Consider the following 11,034-nt stretch of genomic DNA (forward strand, 5'->3'; position numbering starts at 1 on the left):
AGATCCTCTTTGGCTTTGAGCGTAGCTGCAGGGCTGTGGACTCAGGACCTGATGCCCTGTAGGGCAGCCATTATGGAAAAGCACTAGGGGAGCATGGGGCAGAGGGGATGGCTGCCCTCCAGGAGCCTAATCTAGTCCTCCTGAGCTGTGTACCGGAAAAGAGGAGATCCTGGGCCACTGAGCTCTCTGGCAGGTGCTCTAATAGAACCCAAACCACTGTCTGGCTCTCCCGGAGATTGGATACTTTTGTTACTAGCTAAGCCTATTTGGGCGTTAGCTTCTTGCTACATTGGCTGTAATGTAAAAGTCAGCAGGGGCATCGTTTTCAGCTTGGATAGCTATATTGTTCCATTTTTTTGTTGTTGTTATTGTTATTGTGGGAAAGAATTTCCTCTTTTCCTGAAAGTCTGGATTAAGACCCATGCATGTCAACAAACCGTTTTTTTTGTGTGTGTTTTTTTTTTTTTAAAACAAAAGTATCACGCTACGTGCTTGAATTGCATAGACTTAAAAACGCAGTGAATGAAGCCCCTCACAAAGCAAAGCTAACCTGCTAATCATACCTGGAGAGGAAATGGTAAGTAAGAGAATGGACTTTAACTGGATGGAGAATTCCTTTGGACAGCCATGGTTTCTGTACGTTTGCTGGATTACGCTGAAAATGACGAGCAGCATGACCAGTGAGACCTCCAAATAAATGTTTACTGATTTTTATAATCCAGGTTTCTAAAGGAACGACGCATATGACAATGGCATACGGCGCGATATGACGATATCGATGTCATGATAAAGGCATGATCACAACACACTTATATTTGTCAGTACTTTTATAACACGTACTGCTTGTGAGCGTGCGCACAAAAAAATTTAAATAAATACCAAGTAATAAATTAGAAAATTATGATCATATTAAGTCCATTTCTCGAAATTGTACAAATTTGAAATTGGCGTTTTAAAATACAATTTAATTGAAGACTATTTTGAACTTGAATAAATGAATAAACATGTCTAGAGATAGGCTTAATTATTATTATTTTTTAAAAATTATTTCTTAATCTTTGATGAACTATTACATCATTTCACCTGCATTTAAGACATTTTCACTTTGTTTTGATATGAATGAATTGCGATCGAACTACATTTTTAGCTGCTAATCGAGTGTTATAACGTTTCATATTCCATGTGTTTTCGTCGCCGCAAACAAAAATAAAATGAAGCCTGTTAAGAATTCTGCATTCTGATTGGTCAGAAGGTGTCGATTCATTTCCTCTACCAGCAGCTCTGACAACGGTGCATTTTGCAAATCGGAGATTTTATTCATTAAAGCATTCGTTCGAATACGTTATCATTTTTTGAACATTTATGGAAGGAGTCGCCAGTGTCGGCGCTTTGTAACAGCTGTAACTAAGTTTTCTGACATTTTCAGGACGGAGGAGTTTACGCTTTGTCCGTTTTCTGTAAACATTTTTTTTGTTGTTGTTGCTGTCTTTACTTCAGGAGAAAAGAAATTTGATGCCGGTGAGGGAAGGGTCGTTTACAGCTGCTATAACGTAAGCGAGAACAGGAACGAACTTGTTCGGCTGATGTTCCGCAGTGTGAAATGGATAAAAAAAAAAGTATGATGTGTAATTCTTTTTTTAAATAAATAAAATAGTGCAATTGTTGGCAAATCGCTGTGGTAGGATCAGGATAAAATACTTTCACGATGATTGTGTCGCTATAACAACACACGCGGTCATGTTTTACTCCTTACATATTCCTCAGCCGTGATTCCTCAAAGTTCTCATAGCTGTGATGGTGTGTTTGGTGTCTTCGTTCTCATACAGTATGATGACATCTGTTCAGTCTTGCTTTCCACCTCTTCGTCGCTTAAGCCGCTGCTGATCTTCTGCAGCCTCGTATGTTCCCACACTGCACTGACCGACAGGGAAATGAATTGCGCGCTAAGCAGAGTGGAATTAGCAGCTCATGCTCAAATCTCCAAGCGAGACCTCGGGCTTATCTCCCTCCGATCCCCCGACTGATCCCTCCTTGTCCTGAGTTTGCTTGTCATTGTGGACGGGAGATGATTTGGGTGATCTTTGAGGTCTTGTGCCTGGCTCTTTTGTCTATGGTGGCGAGGGGAATCTGTCTTTTGTTCTCGTCTCGTCCCCTTTCATGCATCACCACAGATGCCCTTTTCATTCGGCTGATGACCCCTCGCCCTGGGGTCTACTGTAAAGAGGAGGAGAAGGAGAAGACCATTTAATCAGGAACCATTGGTGTGTCTTGTTTATGGCTTTCTTTCTTTCTTTTTTTTTGTAATTCCTGGGAATCTGTTGGAAATACTGTGTAGGGATCGTCTTATTTTGATCGTGCTGATATAGCAGTGCTAGTAAACCCCAAGTGCAGTCTACGTATATCGGTCATGTGAAAACACCACAATCGCACGCGGATCTGTTCCGAATCTTCAGGAAATTTTATGTGTATGTGTATATGAATATTTGTGATAAGAGCTGCTTAACTGATATACAAGACGTAGCCTGAGCCAAAGCACAGAGCTGACTGATATGATACACTAATCGGTATGAAAACGTCCTTAAGCACTATTTACGTCAAGGACAGCATCATAACGACAACAGAATAGACGATCCATTTTACACTTACCGAACGGTTTTTCTTCATTTTTAATTCGTCACCTATTAGCTATATGCTATATGCTATAGCTAATATATATATTTGGTATATAATATATATAGCTAATATATGCTATATGCTAATATGCTAATAGGTATATAGGTATATAGTGTAGTATATATATATATATATACACACACAGAAATATGGATAAAGAATGATAAATGTCAATTGGAACAGGTCACAGATAAAATCAAAACACCTATTACGTAGGTTTGAGTGATATAAGAACTTAAGACGTCTATTCTACCAGAGGCAAAGAAGAAGGAGAACCGAGAGAGAGAGAGAGAGAGAAAGGCGGGGTGATTAGGAAATGCTCAAAACAACACATACCAAGAACAGAAAACAATTCTGTTCCGGTACATCGTGACACAAACGAGAGACCTACAGAACTCAGACACAGAGACCATGCTATGCAACGTTATCAGCTAGCTTCTCTGATCTGCATAGCCATGCTAATGTTTAAGCGTTCGAACTTGTTTGGGATGTTATTTTTGCCATAAAAAACGCTTTATCCCTTAGAAAATAAATGCTTTTTTTTATATATATATATATTAGCTTATTAAGCTAATATAAGCTAATATATTAGCTTATAAAGCTAATATAATACAAGCTAGTTAGAGCTAGCATACATGATGACACGTCGTTTCAATTTCAAAGTCACTGAAATGAATGTCCTTTTATCAAACGGATGCGGGGTAAGTTCGAGACGGAGTCATAGCCAGACGCTAGCGTGTTTTAGCTACTGGACGGCTTTCATTAGCTGACACACATCACAGACGGAGAAAGGGGAAAGGGTTTGGGAAGTCAGTGAAAAGGACTGTGCATTCGTAAAGAGAAACAATGAAAACATGCTAGATTAATAAATCGTTTTCCTGAACACAAGACTTTTTCACAATGATGACGTAAGAATAAGTGAGCTGGTACTACTGTAGCTAGTAATGTGCAGCTAGCAGTTTTCGAGTTCACTTTATACACGCATGTTTCCTACGTTCAGGAGCTCCATAGTTCCTGTATAGTTCCGGTTTTGTTTATTTGATCGTTTACTTCCTGTGTTGATTTATTTTTGCGCTTTTTCAGTTCAGTTTTCTGTGAAATTTGCGAACTAGCCAACCCCGGTGTGTCGATATGGACTAACAGTGGAGATTCCTGTGTTATCACGTCGCTTAATGAGAATGTTCATAGGGATACATAGCACCTGCATAAGCCCTTTATGAGAACTGACAAAAACTGAGATGAGTGTATGAAGACATTAAAGACAAAACTCCTTCCAGAAGTTTCCTCAAAGACTCCGTCTAGACCTGGGTCGCAAACGGTGATTTTGACGAATGACGATTTTGGCATTATGATGCACTCGGGCTCACTCCGACCACCCAGACGTTCCCTCTGAAGGAAGAAATATATCCAGCTCGCATCGCTCGCACTTCTCAGATCTATTCCGAGCTAAAAATTCGATCTGAATTAAATAATAAAAAAACAAACAAACAAACAAAAAAACCCATTTGCGCTCAGGATCAGACGGAAATTCTGGGTGTGGCTTCATCCTGACGCACCTAATTCAGGAATTCACGCCGATGGTGTTGTCTGACCATCTGTCTTCTCCGAGAGTTACTGACTCGTTCAACTCTTCAAAAGCTACATTTCGAATAGATCCTCAATTGCTCCCTAACAGCTTGTTAATGATTTTATGGCCAGAGGAATGACGGCGTGCAAAATAACACTATGGGATCCTCACAAAAACCTTACATGGCTGTAAATATGTATTAACCAGAAAATGGGCCTTGTTTGGGATCATTTAAAAGAGACAAAGGCAGAGAGTAGCACAAAAGGCTGGGTGTAGGGAGAAAAGAGGGGATTCTACTTAGCTAATGAGTTGTCCCATAGAGATGTAAAGAGGAGGGTGTTTAGGGAAAGCGATTGCCCCTCTGCTCGGGGCTGATAGACTGTAAAGTGCGTTGTACGTTGCACCCCTATTGTCCGTATGCTAATTCGTCCCGAGGACAGTCGGGTTTCAGGGACAGATTATTGCAGAGGCAGATCGGGCCAACTTTTTGATCAGGCTATTGAGCGAAAAGAGGCTTTTGTTCGATTCCCTCGCTTTTCTGGTTTCTGTTTTTAAAGAGGAGCCGCTTTACTCGAGGAACTTCCAGCAACAGGTCCTGGAAAGATCCAGAGTACTCACAGACCCTCAGGCCACAAGAGCCCCTCTCAAACTCTTTATCTAGTTCACATAGCAACTCATTTTCTCGAAAAGTGGCCAATGGGTTTGAGAATACGTCCTTCAGGTACATTAAAAGAGCAAATGTACTCGTGCATGTGAAAGGACTGCTATGTATATATAGCGCACAATTTGATGTTATAACGTCACATCAGAAATTCATCACGATTATTATACGCGAACTGGTTTAACGCTTTTGTTTCTGGGGTGTAAAAATGAAATTTTGCGTAATGTTAAATGGAAGAGGACCTGTAGCTCGGTAAAATGTGTCCATTCTTACACGCGGTCCATTATTCCTTACTTGTCTCTGTATGCAAATCGGTTTACCTTTGTTTGGATTCGCGTTTGGTATGTACTGTACATCTAGCACAAGTATGCAGAAATAACACACATGAGAACCTGTAGCTAGGTAAAAACAAATAAAATGAAAAAAAGTTTCCGCGCCCGACCATATTTACGTATTTAAAAGTAAACAAATCAACTTTTTTTTCTTTTTACACAGTTTGAAATTTGTAAGACATGCTGCAAACGTTAAGCTTAAGATTAAGATTGGGGGCGGAGTCATGAGGCAGGGTTATATCTTTTATACCTTTTGTATAAAATTTAAGCACAACACCCTCACGTGTCTGAATCCATACTTTTATTTAAACGCTATCAGGTTCTTTTTTTTATTATTATTATCAATGAATACTATTATATATAGACAGTCCGTAAAGGAGTTTTTTTTGTTTTTGTTTTTTTTGTGATTGTTGCAGCCAAAAATGCTTGATTTTGCTGCGGCGTTTTTCAAAATTTGAGATGTTTTTTGTTGGGAGAAACTACTCGGATTTGCGAAATCGCAATGGCACGAAATTGGTCGGTAAACAAGACCTTTTAGCTGTACTCCTGATCGACGCACGTGAATCGAAGAGGGCTTTGGCCGGACGCGCGTCGTGACGACGTCACGTGGCGCGTCTCGGCCCGAATCTTCGGAAAATCTCCGTTAATCGCGAGCTCCACTGAATATTCCAGGGTCCGCTTGATTCTGCGTTCGTTTCTGCGATCGCGGAATTCACTCTATAGAGAGTACGCTCCAGTTAAAGATAAATGTACGGATGTAGTTGTACTGGTAAATGAAAACGCGTCACACTTTCTAGCGGACTTTACTACGCGTTATAAATTGACATCATGATACGGTACATTTTAAGTAGTGCTTATAACACGTTACAACACCGTTATCATGAAACCACAGAACACAAGTTTACCTCTCGACATACCTAATCGAAACCTTATAATGCATTAGAAACACTGCTGTGAACTGTAATGCTGAATAATGTACAGTATATAACGCCTCATGACTGACTGCGTTCAGAGACCTCACTCTATATAAAAATGCGTGTGTAGAAGTCGTCCACAATGTCACAATGAACTCCTTTTACTTCATACTGTTACAATAAACTTCATAAGAGTTCATGAGAGTTCAGGATTCAGTAATCAGAGACCGTTTAAGCCACTCGTGAGCCGATCAGAAGGGTGTATTTCATCTCAGGAAGCTAAGATTAACATTTTAATTCTTCACTGTAGTAAAGGCTCTGACTTTAAGCCAGACAGGTGCTACATTATTGCACCTCTTTCTCCCGTTCACACACCCTGTAATCCTGTGGGGTTTTTTTTTTTCTTCTTCTTCTTCTTCTTTTTTTTCTTTTTTTTTCTTTTTCTTGGTGTTTCGGATTAGTAGCACAGTCTGAGCTAGAGTTGATAGGACACACACACACACACACACACACACACAGACACAGATACGCAAATATGCACCCATCTAATCTGTCCTTGTGATTCCCCAAATAGCCCCGGTTTCACTATGTTCAGCTCTGGTTTTGATGCCGGCCGCATTGCTAATGACAACCTTTTATCACATTGTGTCGGAGCAGGCTAAAGGCCGGCTTCAGCCCACTTGAGAGAGGCCAATCCTTCAAATCTGCTGGCCCAATAGCCAGAGCACGGGGGGACAGATGTGGGCTCAGGGCCAAGCTGCTCTCTGTTTGCTGTCCCGATCCTCTCGGTCAACACACGGCTCTATTTCTCTGCGTCAGGCTTCTTTTTAAACAGCGTCCAGGCTTTGTCTTTGATGAACACCACACACTCGTCCTCCTCGGGACCGATTGAACGCGGTGTTTGCCGAACATCGGTCGCATGCGTGCTCCGCGTTAATCCCGGGTTTGTATTTGTGTCCGGTCGAAGAACTGTTGCCGTGTGTTGTTTGCGGCTTGAACACGTGGTTCGGTATTAAACGCGCGATCCAACAACGTCGTTGCTTTTCTGTCAGAATGCATACATCGGGAAAGCCCAGTCTGTTAACGTGGACTAACACTGATATTAAACATTAATACTTTGCTTAAGTGCCGTGTTCATCGGGCTCTATGACACCTGCATGAGCCCTTTACGACGACACAGTATCTCTATGTATAATGTACGTAGGAATATACAGTACATATTGATCTTTACTTATGAGTGTTACAGACATGCGTTACATTTTCTAAGCACAAATAAGAAACTCAAAGTATGCAAGGATCTAAGAATGATCATATCGTAAAGTTTTCAGAAACATTTCCAGTAACATCGTCATCCTGAAGTGTTTTATTCCTCTTATACTACAGTAATTTGCCAACACTTTCTATTTTTATTCATTAAAATACGACATCGTACTTATCACTTACATTAAAATATATTTTCTCTTCAATAATAATAATAAACAGACCAATGAGAAACCACAACACAATGTCCTTCATCCTTAAGACTTAGAACGTAAGTTACAGCTTGAACTCTTGACACTGGAGACGCCTTCCATAAACGTTAAATAAAGTTTTATCTTTCAAGATGGAATCAACAATTACACGATGTTTCTTTGTTAAATCACAACACATTAAAAAAATAAATAAATAAAAAAATTCCAATTATTATTAGACTTGACATTGTGTGAAGCATCTGCTATACAAGTCCCTGTGAATGAGTCGTTACTATGGAAACCATACGATTAATTACTTTCACGACGTAACGGTTTTATATAGCGTGTTTTCATCTTGATGTTATTACGACCGAGTGTTGAATTCTTGACTTTTTTAAAAAAATTTTTTAATTGAACCAGTCTTACTTGGCAGGCTAAGAAGTGCACTGAGCTACAAAGTCCGCCGTCATAGCATGATCACATGACTTGAGCAAGGCCCTTAACCCTCTCTGCTCCAGGGGGCGCTGTATCATGGCTGACCCTGCGCTCTGACCCCAACTTCCTGACATGCTGGGTTATACGAAGAAAAGAATTTCACTGTGCTGTAACGTGTACGTGATCAATAAAGACTCATTATCATTATGTCAATTCACATACAGTACAAAGTAAAACTTATAACTGGTCATGCAGGATTCATATCATATCATATCATATCAGATGCTATGAAGGGCTTATGTAGGTGTCATGTCGCACTACTACAAATAAAATGTTCCAGACTGTGGTTGTGGTTGTGACTCTTTCCCTCACGCCAGTGCTCCAGTACAACCAGGAGAACTCGTGCTTAATTAATAACACTACATTAAGACTCCATTGTCAATTCGAGAGTCTGCGTATATAATCTAGTAATCGTTTCAATAATCTTTAACACCACGCCTTCTTTCACTCAAGACGTAATGTAAAGGTCCTCCTTTGTAGGACGCCGGACGGTTTGATGGACCGATGGACTGCTTGTATATTGCGTGTATACACGCAACGCAAGTTTTTGTCCATCGTCGTTCTTGGCAAAGCACATTGAGATGATCTGGATGTTGATGAAGCTTCTGGCTCCGTTCGTTTGTCCCAGGGTGAAGTCTTGTACAAAAATGCCGAAAGCCACAAGTGCATCTCCTCCAGATGTGTCAGAATGAATCAGAGTGTTGAGTCGCGTCTGAATGACATTACTAACTCAGTCTGTAATGATAAGTCTGCTTGCAGTTATTTCCAGCTGGGAATGTCGGGTTAAAGATGAAGATCATCTCGTTAAAGATCGGGTTTATTACTCAGTGAATCATAAAGCAGTTGATTCAGTAACGACAACACATTATTTAGTAACTACACTGGAAATAATAGTAAAGTTAGAAGTAAGGAGTGAATCCAGCTGTTAGTTGGAAGAGTTATATCATGATGCAGGACAGAAACGTATTTAAACTAGCATTTTAAATAAGGAATAAAACACTCGGGGTTGTGATGTCATTGGAAAGTAATCAACAATGTTTTTATATTATTTTATTGTGTGTGTGTGTGTGTGTGTGTGTGTGTGTGTGTGCGTTTAATTCCTCTTATAACGCTTCAATTTGCCAACCTTGTTAAAAATAATTACAGAATGACACATCATACATTTTTTTTTTATCCATTTATAGCTACATTTAAAGTCTATGAAACGAGTCATTTCCTGCTCTCACTTACGCTGTAGCAGCCGCACCTCTCCTGCCAGGCTCTCGTTCTTCTCTCTCTGTGTCCTGAAGTTCTTCAAATTACGGCTTCACTTCTGACTGTGACGAAGCACTGACACTGGAGACTCCTTCCGTGAACGTTAAATAAACATCTCCTTACCGAAAACGTCACCATGTCACCGAGAAGACGTTTTGAATTCGTGTACGTGGAGCGTCCAGTGTACGGGCCGTCACTATAGAAACGATAACGTTAGAACGAGCGCGTTCATAGAAACCCGCGACGTGTATATAAAAGCTGCTCTACTGTCAGAGCTGCTTCTGACCAATCTCCAGGATGTGTACATGCAGTATTGTGTGGCAGTGCATTTACTCTTTATTGATCATTATTGTTGTTATTATTAATAATGCGTGTTTATGTCATGCCATGAATGAAATAATAGTCGTAACTCAACATGTGTTGGTGTAAACGAAAGGTAGTGGAGCATCACTTAAAACGCTGTGAATGTTCCTCCACGGACGTTCTTACCCACATCAGCACTTCCTCAATACATCTTTCACAGCCTGAAGTTTGTTTAGAGCAAACAGACTTAACTTCCAACTGCTATCTTCTGCCACTGATTTGAGACGCAGATAACGTCCTCTGATCTGGGTTCAGGCCTGAGATGACACATGTTACGACTCGGTATGAATAACAAAAGACCACAAGCTGAGCTGAAGGCAGTGCTCCAGTTCGAGTTCCAGAGGTCTTTTACAATTCAACGACAATAAATCCTGATCTTGTTTTTCAGATGTCTCCAGATCCCTAATTATGACTGATTACAGTTTCAGGACACATCAGTTAGAAGGGCATCTGTTGCCCTGACTGTGTATAAAAGCTACACTGAAAGATATATTAGATAGCAGAGTAGTGTAGTTCCTCATCTTGTAAGAATTTACGAGAACTTACTTCCTATGTGATGTATTTCCAGGTGTACTAACATTAAATGCAGCTAAATAATAATAATAATAATAATAATAATAATAATAATAATAATAATAATCAAGCAACACTTAAATTAATAAGTAATGGTATATATATATATATATATATATATATATATATATATATATATATCACAGAATAAATAAATAAACACTACAGAATATACTAACATAAAATTTTTCATATAAATTTAAATAAAGTAAGTAAGTAAATATATGTGTGTATATATATATATATATATATATATATATATATATATATATATATATATATATAAAGAAAGCAGGGAATTGTAAGTAAAAACATTCAAATAAATATTTAATATACATTTAGAGAAAGAAAGAAAGAAAGAAAGAAAGAAGGAAGGAAAGAAAGAAAGTATGTTTGAAGTAAAAACATTGCAATAAAATGTTTCATATATATTTAAAGAAAGCAGGGGTATTTTTGCTAAGGAAAAATCATTAGAATTAAGTATTTAATACAAATTTAAAAGAAAGAAAAAGAAAGATAAAGCAGGGCATTGTAAGTCAAAACATTAAAATAAAATATTTCATATACATTTAAAGAAAGAAAAAGAAAGAAAGAAAGAAATCAGGGAACTACAGCTCAGAATTTTTTAAAAGTTTCAATATAAATTACAAGCATACAAACAAACAAATAATAAATAAATACAGTGGGGAATTGGAACTATAAAATGTTACAATTAAATATTTAATATACATTTAGAGAAAGAAAGAAAGAA

Source organism: Ictalurus furcatus, chromosome 11 (assembly GCF_023375685.1).
Source record: "Ictalurus furcatus strain D&B chromosome 11, Billie_1.0, whole genome shotgun sequence".
In the NCBI taxonomy this organism is placed as follows: domain Eukaryota; kingdom Metazoa; phylum Chordata; class Actinopteri; order Siluriformes; family Ictaluridae; genus Ictalurus; species Ictalurus furcatus.